Consider the following 12,043-nt stretch of genomic DNA (forward strand, 5'->3'; position numbering starts at 1 on the left):
TGGAGAAAGCTGCCCACAAGTGTACAAGGGAGCTCACTCATTGAGGGATTTTGTTCATGGATGGAGTCTGACTCAAGAAAGTCTGGGATCCGGGGGTCTGAGCAGGGCTCTGAGCAGGTAGAAACGGGGTCAGAAAGCCTCCCTCCCACCTCCCTCTGTTCCCATCCAGGTAGAAAGAGCGGCTCTCATCTCCTGACCCTTCTTGGCCCCCAGAAAGCTGATGCACTGGGGAGAAATCCAGGTGGGCCTCTGGTGGACTCAGAAGCAAGCAATAGATCCAGCTCCTGAGTCTGCCCTGGCCAGAGAGGATGAGGGCCCAGTGCCCAGAGTTTCAGACTGTCTGATCTGCCAGGTGCCTTGATGGGAACTAGTGCTGGTGATGCTGGCTCCCACCAGCGACGAAGCCGCTTATGATTTGGAGGTGCAGACTCCATCTGTGGACTCCAGTAACACATTCCACCACTTCCTAGTTCCTCCATCCCCGGGCCTGCTGCAGAGCCTCACAGCCCTGACCTCTCGCCAAACCCCAGGAGGATGTAGGGGTCCGAGTTGAGCAAGCAGGTCACAGTTTAGCAATAGCCATGGCTGAAAGTTTAATGGTTTGCTTGTGGGTTTTGGGGTGAGGTTCAAGGGGCCCCATGCAAATGTCTCACCCTCTTCTGAGCTCCCATTTACTTTTTTCTTTGCTGCTGTGGTTAACTATAGGATATCAAATATAGTTCCCTGTGTAGTACAATAGGACCTTGTGGTTTATCCATCGCTGAGCTCTCTTTAAACTTGACCCTCATGACCACTCAGGTCGGCAGGTGCCTGTCTCATTGCTGGTTCAGGATGTGGAAACAGGAAATAACCTGCTCAGGCCACGTGGTTCTTCAGGAAGGTGCTCAGAAGCCCGCCTGCTCTCGGTGCATTTGTGACTTGGCAGGTGGATGCAAATTCTGTCACAGAGGAGGCTCCCGAGGTGCCTTCATGCATGAAGTGCATCCGAGCCTCAGCTTGGGCTGTTTCTGCCCCAACAAACAGACTTTGTGTCTTCTGGGGTTTGTGAGTTCTTGCTCCCTGCAGACTCGCCTCCCCAGAGGCAGGTGGTTGACACCGCACAATGAGATATTTACTGAGATAAGATTTCCATGCCTTGCTCATTCCAGTGGCTTTTAGTGAATTCACAGGATTGTGTAACCATCATTGCCCTCTAATTCCAGATTGCCTTCCTCGCCCCACACCCACTAGCAGTCACTTCCTCCCTACCACCTCTGGAAGCCACTGATTTTCTCTCTGTCTCTAGACTGGTCAGTCCTGGACATTTCATGGAGCTGGAATCACACACCATGTGCTTTTTGTGCCTGGCTTCTTTTACCAGGCCTACATGGAAATAGAATGTTGGATTGCAGGGGAAGAATCGTGCAGGCTAGGCCTCGAGTCCATGCCATGCCACCTATTTACCGGGTGATCTTGACAAACCACGCAGCTCATTTCCCCCACACTGGCCCTCAGCCTCAGTGTTCTCAGCTGTGAAGTGAGCAGATAGTACAATAAGTATACCTAGGTCAAGCAGAGCTACTGACTCCGGGAAGGGGGCTTTGGAAACTGTAAAGGGCGGCACCAACATGGCAGAGATCCATCTGGACTTGGAGTCAGGGCCCTTATCCATGCACCAGCCCTGTGACTTCTTGGCTGTGAGGATTTGGACAAAATCGATTAACTTCTCTGAGCTTCTGGAGGGTTTTGCCTATAAAATGAGGATTCGGGTATTGTGAAGATTAAGTGAGGTAAAGGTGCTCTAGTGAGTTGAATAGTGTCTCCTTCCTTCCCCAAATTCACATCCGCTTGGAAATTTAGAATATTACCTTACTGGGGGATAAGGTCTTTGTGGAAGACCCTTCCCTGGTGGCTCAGATGGTAAAGAATCTGCCTGCAATGTGGGAGACCCAGGTTTGATCACTGGTCAGAAAGACCCCCTGGAGAAGGAAATGGCAACCCACTGCAGTGTTCTTGCCTGGAAAATTCCATGGACAGAGGAGCCTGGTGGGCTGCAGTCCATGGGGTTGAAAAGAGTTGGATATGACTGAGCGACTAACACTTTACACTTTCACCATCATACTGGGTGAGGATGGGCCCTAAATCCAATGGCTGGAGTTCTGATGGGGAGAGAAGAGGGTCCACAGAGATGCAGAGATGGGAGGGGATGGAAGCAGAGATCGGAGTGATGGGACGCCAGGATTACCACCAGAAGCCGGGCAGAGGAAGAGAATAAACTCCCCCTCCAACCCTCCAGGAGGAACCAAGCCTGCCGACACCTTGACTGTAGGCTTCTGGCCTCCTGCATCACGAGAGAACAAATTCCTGCTCCTTTAAGCCTCCCCGCACGTGGTACTTCACTCCAGCCACTGTAGGAGACCAGTGCAGGTGTTTTCACAGCTCTGAGCAAGTGCTCACCATAGAGATGCCGGTCCCAGTCCACACGCAGCCCTTCCCCCAGCAACGGAGGCGAGAAGCAGATACTCTCCAGGTTTCCTGCGGGCCAGTGGTGCTAGCTGGTTAGAAGTTTCCTAAGGACGAATGGCAGACGAATGGATAAGAAAGCTGTGGTACATATACACAATGAAATATTACTCAGCCATTAAAAAGAATACATTTGAATCAGTTCTAATGAGATGGGTGAAGCTGGAGCCTATTATACAGAGTGAAGTAAGCCAGAAAGATAAACACCAATACAGTATACTAACGCATATATATGGAATTTAGAAAGATGGTAATGATAACCCTATAGACAAGACAGAAAAAGAGACACAGATGTATAGAACAGACTTTTGGACTCTATGGGAGAAGGCAAGGGTGGGATGTTCTGAGAGAATAGCATCGAAACATGTATATTATCAAGGGTGTAACAGATCGCCAGTCCAGGTTGGATGCATGAGACAAGTGCTCGGGGCTGGTGCACTGGGATGACCCAGAGGGATGGGATGGGGAGGGAAGAGGGAGGGGGGTTCAAGATGGGGAACACATGTAAATCCATGGCTGATTCTTGTCAATGTATGGCAAAAACTAGTACAATATTGTAAAGTAATTAGCCTCCAACTAATTAAAAAAAAAAAAAAAGAACGAATGGGATGCAGCATCTTACAGAATCTCAGAGATGTCTTTATGGGGAAGACACTGAGGCCTCCCCAAGGTACTGTAGCATGTTGGCGGCTGGCCCAGACCCCAGAGCATGTGCGCCATAGGCCTCAACACCCCGTCTCTGCTGACCCCACATCGGGACTGCCCCATTTCTCTCCTCCTTCCTCAAAAGGCAGGCGATTCCAGGAGCCTCAGCCCAGGTTAAGAAGCGGCCACAGGGCCCGGCTCCCGGCTTCCCGGCAGCTCTGTGGCAAGCCCACCTTGGTGGGAGGTTGTTTATCAACAAGCCTGAAGGATGGCCCAAGACGAGCTCTGAGGCTCCCCTGGACACCTCCCTGCGTGCTGAGTCACTGCACGGCCCGCTCAGTGGGCAGCTGGGCAGCCCCGCCGGTTCCTCCCCCGGTCCTGGCGGAGACCGTGGACCTTACACAGCCTTCCTGTTCTCGCGCTACCTCTGGCCCGTGTGACGGGCAAGTGATAAATCCAGAGCAGCTCCCACCAGCTCCTGGTCACGGGCCACTGTGTCACCATCATCTCCTGTGATCCCCAAACTTGGAGAAGAGGCCCACTTCACAGATTAAGAGACTGAGGCTCCGAGGCAGGGGAGGGGGTAGACAAACTGGGAGCTTTGGATTACACATCCCTCTACTTCCCTGGTGGCTCAGACAGTAAAGCGTCTGTCTACAATGCGGAGTCCTGGGTTCGATCCCTGGGTCAGGAAGATTCTCTGGATGAGGAAATGGCAACCCACTCCAGTACTCTTGCCTAGAAAAATCCCATGGATGGAGGAGCCTGGTGCAGGGTACTGCCCATGGGGTTGCAAAGAGTCAGACACAACTGAGCGACTGCACTACTGTATATAAAATAGATAAACAACAAGGACCTACTGTATAGCACAGAGAACTATATTCAATATCTTATAATAACCTATAATGGAAAAGAATCTAAAAATAATTACATATACCTGAATCATATATATATATGATATACATGATAAAACTGAATCATTTTGCTGTACTCTTAAAACTAACACAATACTGTAAATTAGCTATACTTTAATTTTTTAATGGTTTTTAAAAATCCAGAAAAAATAAAGAGACTGAGGCCCCAGAAGGTGGTATGGGAAATGACCCAAGTTCACCCAGTTCAACAGGGATGGGGCTGGGATTTAAACCCCTTCGAGGTGACTCGTTGGCCAGACGTGCCCACCCAGACTTCCCCACCAGAACTCAAGGCCTGGGGTCTTGCTTTGGAATCAGATTCTTTCACAAAGTACTAGTCCCCTTGCTGCTAAGCTGCTAAGTCACTTCAGTCGTGTCCGACTCTGCGACCCCATAGACGGCAGCCCACCAGGCTCCCCCATCCCTGGGAATTCTCCAGGCAAGAATACTGGAGTGGGTTGCCATTTCCTTCTCCTTAGAGGAAGATAAAGCAACGAGACCCCTGACATCTTGACTACTGAATGGTCTTCAGGGTAGTCAGACCCCTCACCCTTCAGTTCCATCATGGAAAAAGAGAAGCTCTCCTTTGATGCCCGACCCCCTCCCCATTAGTTGCCCAAATTCTTCCTTTTCTGCTCAGTCCTGACCCCAATTTTCTTCTATAGCTGCAGGGCTCCCCTTCCAATGTTTAAGCTATTTTGATGCTATTATTTACGTACTCATTGGAAAAGACCCTGATGCTGGGAAAGATTGAGGGCAGAAGGAGAAGGGGGTGACAGAGGATGAGATGGATGGATGGCATCACCAACTCAATGGGCATGAGTATGAGCAAACTCAAGGAGCTAGTGAAGGACAGAGAAGCCTGGTGTGCTGAGTCCATGGGGTCGCAAAGAGTCAGACACAACTGAGCCACTAACACTTTCACTTTCAACTTAAGTCCAAAACCAGCCTTTTGACTCTCTTTTTAAGAACCATATTCTTCCCTTCATCTTCTCCATCTCCATAAATGGTATAACCCAGTTACCCCTAGAAAAATCTTTGATGTTTCCCTCTTCCCCATCCACCACCAGGTTCTCCTGGTTCTACCTCCAAACAACATCTCAAATCCATCCTCACCTCTGGTTCCTCTTCCAGCCTTAAACCCTCCCAGCCATACAGGAGCTAGGGTGACCTTCCCAAATGTTTAAAACCCTTTGGTGGCTTCTTGTTTCTGGGGGATGTGCCGTCCAGACACTCCTTAAAGAATGAAGGAGCTGCTACTCCAGCTGCTGAGATGCTGCTCAATTAAAGCCCTTCTTCACCCAAGATCATGCCATCTTCCAGGGAATCCTTCATCCAATGGCTGAGAGACGGAGGGAAGCCCAGCCCTCTTGCCCCAACTCAGAGAGCTCTGAAGGGTCATCCCATCCAGAAATTTTCACCGGTCTGCAGAGGCTTCTCTTAAGACTCCCCGTAGCTCACGTCTCCCTTTGTCCAATCCTTTTTCCTTCCTTTCACTCTCGCAAGTCCTGATCCCTTGGACCCCCTGCATCCTGCAATGCCATGGTCCTGGGGAACTCCGAACTCTATCAGCTGTTGTGCCAGGCTCTGTCTTGGCTGGCCCTGCCACTGTTCACCTCCTCTCCAGCGGTTCAACTTTGCTTCTTCGGTTCCTCACGCACATCAAGCTGTTGCAGCCTCAGGACCTTTGCTTATGCTGTTCTTTCTGCCCACACTGAGCTCCTCCGACTCTCCAATTGGTTTCTCCTCTTTCTCCAATTTTCCCCCTGCCTCCCTGACCTCTCTCAGTTGAACCCTCCCACCCTCTCTGTTTAGTGGAACACTACATCCTGAGCTGTTTCTTTCCAGAGCTCACCACAGTTACAATCACAGGTGGTTTTCTCGGTCTGCTGGTCTCTCAAGGGTGACCCTGAGTCTTGCAGAAAAGGTGAAAGTTATCTTTAGCATTCAGTTCGCCTGTACCCAGAGTTTTGCAGCACAGAGAAGCATCCCCAGTTATGGGGACCAAATGATCTATGTTAACGATAAACACAGCATCAACCCTGTCTTCATTAAAAACATCATATGAGTACTCCTGGTTTTTAAGGAATGAACGTGCATGTGTGCTCAGGCATGTCCGACTCTTTGCAACCCCAAGGACTGTAGCCCACCAGGCTACTCTGTCCATGGAATTTTCCAGGCAAGAATACTGGAGTGGGTTGCCATTTCCTACTCCAGGGCGTTTAAAGAAAAGGAATGCATTGGTTTGGCCAAAATGTTCATTCAGGAACATCTTATGGAAAAAAACCCCAAATTTTGGCCAAGCCGATACTTCATGCCCCCATTTTTTGCAGTGCATGTGGACCAATTAGGCATCTAGGCTGACTGGTCCTTTCCCAAAGATTACACAGAGCAAAGTCGTAAAACTGGGAAACGCTATATCAACATACACGCATTCATCTTACCCTGTGCACATCTATATAATGTGATATTGACAGTTTTCACACACATGTGCGATCTTTAGGACAGCTCTCAAAGTAGTCAGGGCACCTTCTGAGATGAAGAAACCGAGGGTCAGAGCGCGCCCAGGACAGTCTGGGTCCCCCAGTTCTCTTCTGGGAGTCTTGCAAGTGGACAGCCTCCCCCTCCTTACCCACTCTCTCAGATCTAAACCTGCTTTCCTGTATTATTTATTTGGTTTTGGTTGTGCTGGATCTTAGTGGTCGTGGGTGGCTTTTCTCTAGTTGCAGTGAGCAGGGACCACTCTCCAGGTGCGGTGTGAAGACCTCTCATCACAGTGGCCTCTCCCGTTGCGGAGCCTGGGCCCTAGGCACGTGGGCTTCAGTAGCTGCAGCACGTGGTCTTGGTAGGTGCAGTTCCAAGGCTCCAGAGCACAGACTCAATAGTTGTGGCTCACGGGCCCAGCTGCCCTGAGGCATGTGGGATCCTCCCGGAGCGGGGATCGAACCTGCATACCCTGCATCGGCAAACAGACTCCCATCTACCCTACTACCAGGGAAGTCCCTCTAAAACTGTTTAATTTCCTTCTCTGATCAAACCAAGAGCCTTTAGGGGCCACCTGCCCAGGGCCTGCCCCAGTGTAGAGACCTACGAGATCTCACAGAAAGAATAAGTAAATGGGGTGGGACAGGGGTAGGGGTTAGAACTGGGTTTTCTGACTCCAAGTTCCAAGTGAGTCTTCCACAAATACATCTGTGTACCTGGGCGTTTATGATAAGCATGTGGGTCCTTTCATCGATAGTGTTTTTCTCAGCTTGCCTGCTGTCCAAACTCCTATTCATCTCTCAAAACCCAGCTCAAATATCCCTCCACCATGAATTTTCCCAGCTCTGCCTTGAGCAGAACTAAATCCTTTCAGTCTTGACACTCAGACACAACTTTGGCACTTCATTGCCACTTTGCATTCCACAAAGTATAGCCCCCAGCTGTCTGGCTGTCTTTGTCCTCAGCCAGATCAAGAGCTGTTCACAGAACCAGTGAGGACTCTGTCCCTCCAATGCCCACAAAGGGCCTGGCACCCACAGGGCGCTTGGGACATATATGTTGATATAGAGGCAAGCTGTTGATATTCTTGTGTATATAAATATTGTGTCATCCAAGAAGTTTATTTGGGTTTTTCCGTGAGATGTTGCAGAAAACTCTAACGAATTTTCTGGCCAACACAATAAATAGGTTTATGAAGTCATTCAGCAAATATTTATTAAGCACGTGAGCCCTGTTGTAGGAGTTGTGAACATGACTTGAATTAAAAGCAATGAGCCCTTTGCTGGGCGCAGCTCATGTTCTGGTGAGAGAAAGAGGAAGTAAAAGATAAACAGATGGATTTATCCGGGTGATGGTAACCTCTGTAACAAACAGTGAAGCCAGGCAAGCGGAGGAGGGATATTTCAGGGAGGGGCTCTCTGATAAGGGTGGGTGTCTGAGGACCACAAGGACCTGAGGGAGTGAGTATGCAGGTCCCAATGAGAAGGGTGCTCCAGCCAGAGAAGGTCCTGAGGTAGGAGAAAGTGAAAGAAAGTGTAGTCGCTCAGTCGTGTCCGACTCTTTGCGATCCCATGGACACCAGGCTCCTCTGTCCATGGGATTTTCTAGGCAAGAGTACTGGAGTGGGGTGCCATTGTCTTCTCCAGGGAGTCTTCCCGACCCAGGGATCGAATCCAGGAATCCCATGTTGTAGACAGACGCTTTACCGTCTGAGCCACCAGGGAAGTCTGATGAAGTGGCTTATTCAAAACAGAGTGAAGAGAGAATTTTCCGGGCTTCCGATGCAGGGGCTGTGGGTTCCACCCCTGGTTGGAGAGCTAAGATCTCATATGTCTCCTGGCCAAAAAACCAAAACAAGAGAGAAGCAATATTGTGTAAAGTTCATATAAAGACTTTAAGAAATAATCCTCTTAAAAAACAGAACGAGGATGCTAGGGAGCAGGCAGAGACAGTGAGAGGGATGCTCAGAAATGCAGCAGGGGGTGGGTCACTGTGGCCTTGAGGACCTCTGTCAAATCTTGGTGTCCTCCTGGGCCTGAGACAGGACACGCCACGGTCCACCTTCGGCTTTCCAACTCACAGGAGCATAGCCGGCCCCCTCCAGCCAGGCCCTTCCGAGCGCCGCCCTGGGAGGCTTCCTGAATGCCAGCACGTGCCAGGCCTGGGCTGTGTTAGCTCCCGGGATCCTCCCAGCTTCCCTAAGAGGAGGGTCTGGTGAGCCCACTGCCCAGTTAAGAAAACCTAATCTCCTCGAGCAAGGCCCACGTGGGGATGGAGAGTTTTCCGTGAATTTTCTTAAACTTTCCTAATCCATGGCACCCCTGTCCCAGCAGAGTTTTCTCTGCAGGGTGACTGGCACTCAGAGCCCTTAGCTTCTAAATGGCCATGAACTCAGGCCAGGGCAGAGCCCGTGGCTGCCTGAATGCCTAGGACACACTCAGGTGGGCAGCTGTCTCCCCCGTAGATTTCCGGATCTTTGTGCTTCAGTAAACCTACATGGAGGATTTTATTTTTATCCCCCTGATATCATGACCCCTTACTCTGACCCCACCCCTTCTGCCCTCCCATCCCCGGTGCTACAGTTGGGCTCTCTCTTACCATGATGCTTGCCACACTTGACTGCAAGTGTCTCTTGCACGCCTGCCTTGTCCGTGTGAGCGTGAACAACCCAGGGTGAATACTGAGCCATCCCCTCTGCCCCTGGCTCCCAGCTTGCCCCTGGCCCCAGGGAGCTGCTCCCCACGTGTTTGCAGAACAGAAGGGAGAGCAACCAGATCTGTGCTCCCAGAGGGGGCGGAGGTTACAGTGGGCTTTGAATGACGTATGGACTTGAAGAAGAGACAGAGGACTGGGGTTTGATTTCCAGCGAATGCTCACAGGTAGGCGAGTCCAGATGTATTAGGTTCATGGAACAGCCCTGTCAGCTGGAACAAGACCCAGGTTGAGGCTGGCTCCAGGCGATACAGCAGGACCAGCCAGGAGCCTATGAATTCCAGACAGTTGGGCCGGTGAAGTGACAAAATCTAAGTGCTTCTGGAATATTCATCTCGCCCAAGGATAGACTGAAAGGAGAAAAATCAGAAAGCAAGGAGATTGGTTTGGGGTTCTTTGCTGCAGACTTATTCGTTGCAGGAGTGTTTAAAACTCAGATGGGAAGGAACGCTCAGGCAGGGGTGAAACACACTAGCTGGACAGAAATGAGATCGCTGTCTTTCATCCCAGCTTCATCTCAGAAGTTGCCCCGAGGCACTTTTCCTTTCTTTATCTGCAGTGGAGACGGTCAGAGAGATGCTGGATGTTGTAAGGACTGAGTGGGGACCCCCACCCCAGATGCTTAGCATATAGTTATTATTTGTTGAGACCCAGATGCTTAGTCATTCGTAGAGATGTGCTGGATGAGATATACCAGTCTTTGACCTTGAAGAAACTGCTGGATGTGACTAGAAAGGAGAAAAGACCTGTGATTCCAAGGTTTACTTGCTGGAGAGGTGGAAAGTCGCACTGAATGTCACGGTGGGGACATGACCTGTGTGTCCCCAACCTCAAACTCCAGCTCATCCTCTCCTTGAATCTGCTTCGAGCGTCTTCTGAGCCCACCGTACCCGCCTGGAGTCCCTCTGTGTTAGCATTAAGAACAATCCCAGGGAAGGTCATCTGACCACCCAGCTGGTCAGGCTATCCTCTGTTTGTGGACTGCAACCCTGGGTCTTCCACAGGCCACCTCTTTGTGCCTTAAGATGGTATCTGTTGTAATCACTTTTTAAAAAAATATTTATTTATTGTTTGCAGCAGGTCTCAGCTGCAGCACGTGGGTTTACTCACTCTGTAGCATGTAGGATCCTGGTTTCCCTACCAGGGATTAAACCTGCGTACCCTACATTGGAAGGCGGATTCTTAACCACAGGTGGTCACTGGACCACCAGGGAAGTCCCTTGTTGTAATCAATCACTTTAAATTGGTTACATCATTTTAAACCTGTTAAAATAATTTTAGGGGACTCCCAGGTGGCGTAGTGGTAAAGAACCCACCTGCCAATGCAGGAGACGCTAGAGAATTCCGTCCCCGGGTCAGGAAGATCCCCTGGAGAAGGTCATGGCAACCCACCCCAGTATTCTTGCCTGGAGAATCCCACAGACAGAGGAGCCTGGCGGGCTACAGTCCATGGGGTCACAAAGAGTCAGACATGACCGAGCACATTAAAAGACAGTTTTATTAATTAATGTGTATTAAGTTCACGTACAGTCTGAACAAAGCCTTTCACAATCCACTGCATGATTCTCGATCTGAGTACAGATTACAGGAATTCTGAAGCATTCTTATTCTTCTGATATAATCAGCAGAGGATTGTGATTTCTATGGTTTATGAAAGGGGGGCTAATTATTTTTAGTAAACATGGATGTACATTAATTTTATGACCTTTCAGGGATGGGTTACCTATCCTTATCTTGGATATCTGTGAAGATGTCTCCATGTCAGCCATATCCACTAATATTTATGACTTCTCTCTGTTGCTTTTATGAATACCTACACCTATACCCCCAAGGTCCCAGTACCCAGAGGACTTTCACCCAGAGCATCTCACACCAGGGCCCTGCCACGTCACTGTCAGCCTCCTGCCATCTTCTCCATGTTCCAGCAATCCGTGGTCTCTTCCTACACGTGGGGTTCCCGCATCCTGTCCTCAGAATTCAGGCTCCCGCACGCCACAGCCCCAGAGGCAGAGGGAAATCCTCTCTTCCCTGAAAATCCACTTCCCTTTTTGCATGGCGAGCGAGTGACAGTGGGAGCATCCATTTTTTTTTTTAGAAAACTTTTCATCACACATGTGGGGTGGGGCCCCCAAGGCCTTGGGGCCACGGGGCCACTTACTCAGCCCTCTCTAGTGCCTGAGAGACACCGACAGTCCCGGCCACGTGGCCCTGCCATACACAGGCCACTTCCCACGGTCCGTTCTCGGCGTGAGATGAAGCCACGTCCGGGCCTGCGAGCCCCACCTCCGGGCAGGACTGGTGTCATGATCTCCTGTGGGTACCACTGTGCTGGAGCAGGTGGACATCTCCTGAGACCAGATGCTTCTCAGAAACAGTCCTGTCTAAACACATAGCAAAGGGAGGAAAAACTAACCGCCCTCTGTGCCTGGCAGGTCCGGCAGGTGAGACCCTGATTTACATTACTAATCAGGAAGCACTGGGATTTGGGGAACTTCCTCTGGTCAAAATCTACCCCAAAATGATGGCAGGCATCCTCAGGACTTTACAGTCTCAAATCTTTCCTGACATGAAAGGTCCTTCCCCAGAGACAGATTCCAGCTTCCTCCCGAAAATACACATCTGCTTCATGGAGTGTCCCTTTGAAAAAAACCTGCAAAACCTGCTTCCACAATTTTAAGAAGTCCAGCAATGTGAGAAAACCACTAGCAAATTCACAAGTGCAGTTTGTCCCCACTGAGATGTCATTATCAGAAAAGGGAGACACGGTGAAAAGGCCAGATTCTGAA

General features: G+C 50.1%; 1 protein-coding gene across 4 annotated transcripts in view; it reads left to right on the top strand.

The window, feature by feature from the left end:
* BDKRB1 (bradykinin receptor B1) overlaps positions 1 to 12,043 on the top strand; it is a 57,590-nt gene that overhangs the window by 33,329 nt on the left and 12,218 nt on the right. The gene's annotated exons all lie outside the window — the stretch shown is intronic.

The sequence above is a fragment of the Dama dama genome, chromosome 13, assembly GCF_033118175.1.
Source record: "Dama dama isolate Ldn47 chromosome 13, ASM3311817v1, whole genome shotgun sequence".
NCBI classification, from domain to species: domain Eukaryota; kingdom Metazoa; phylum Chordata; class Mammalia; order Artiodactyla; family Cervidae; genus Dama; species Dama dama.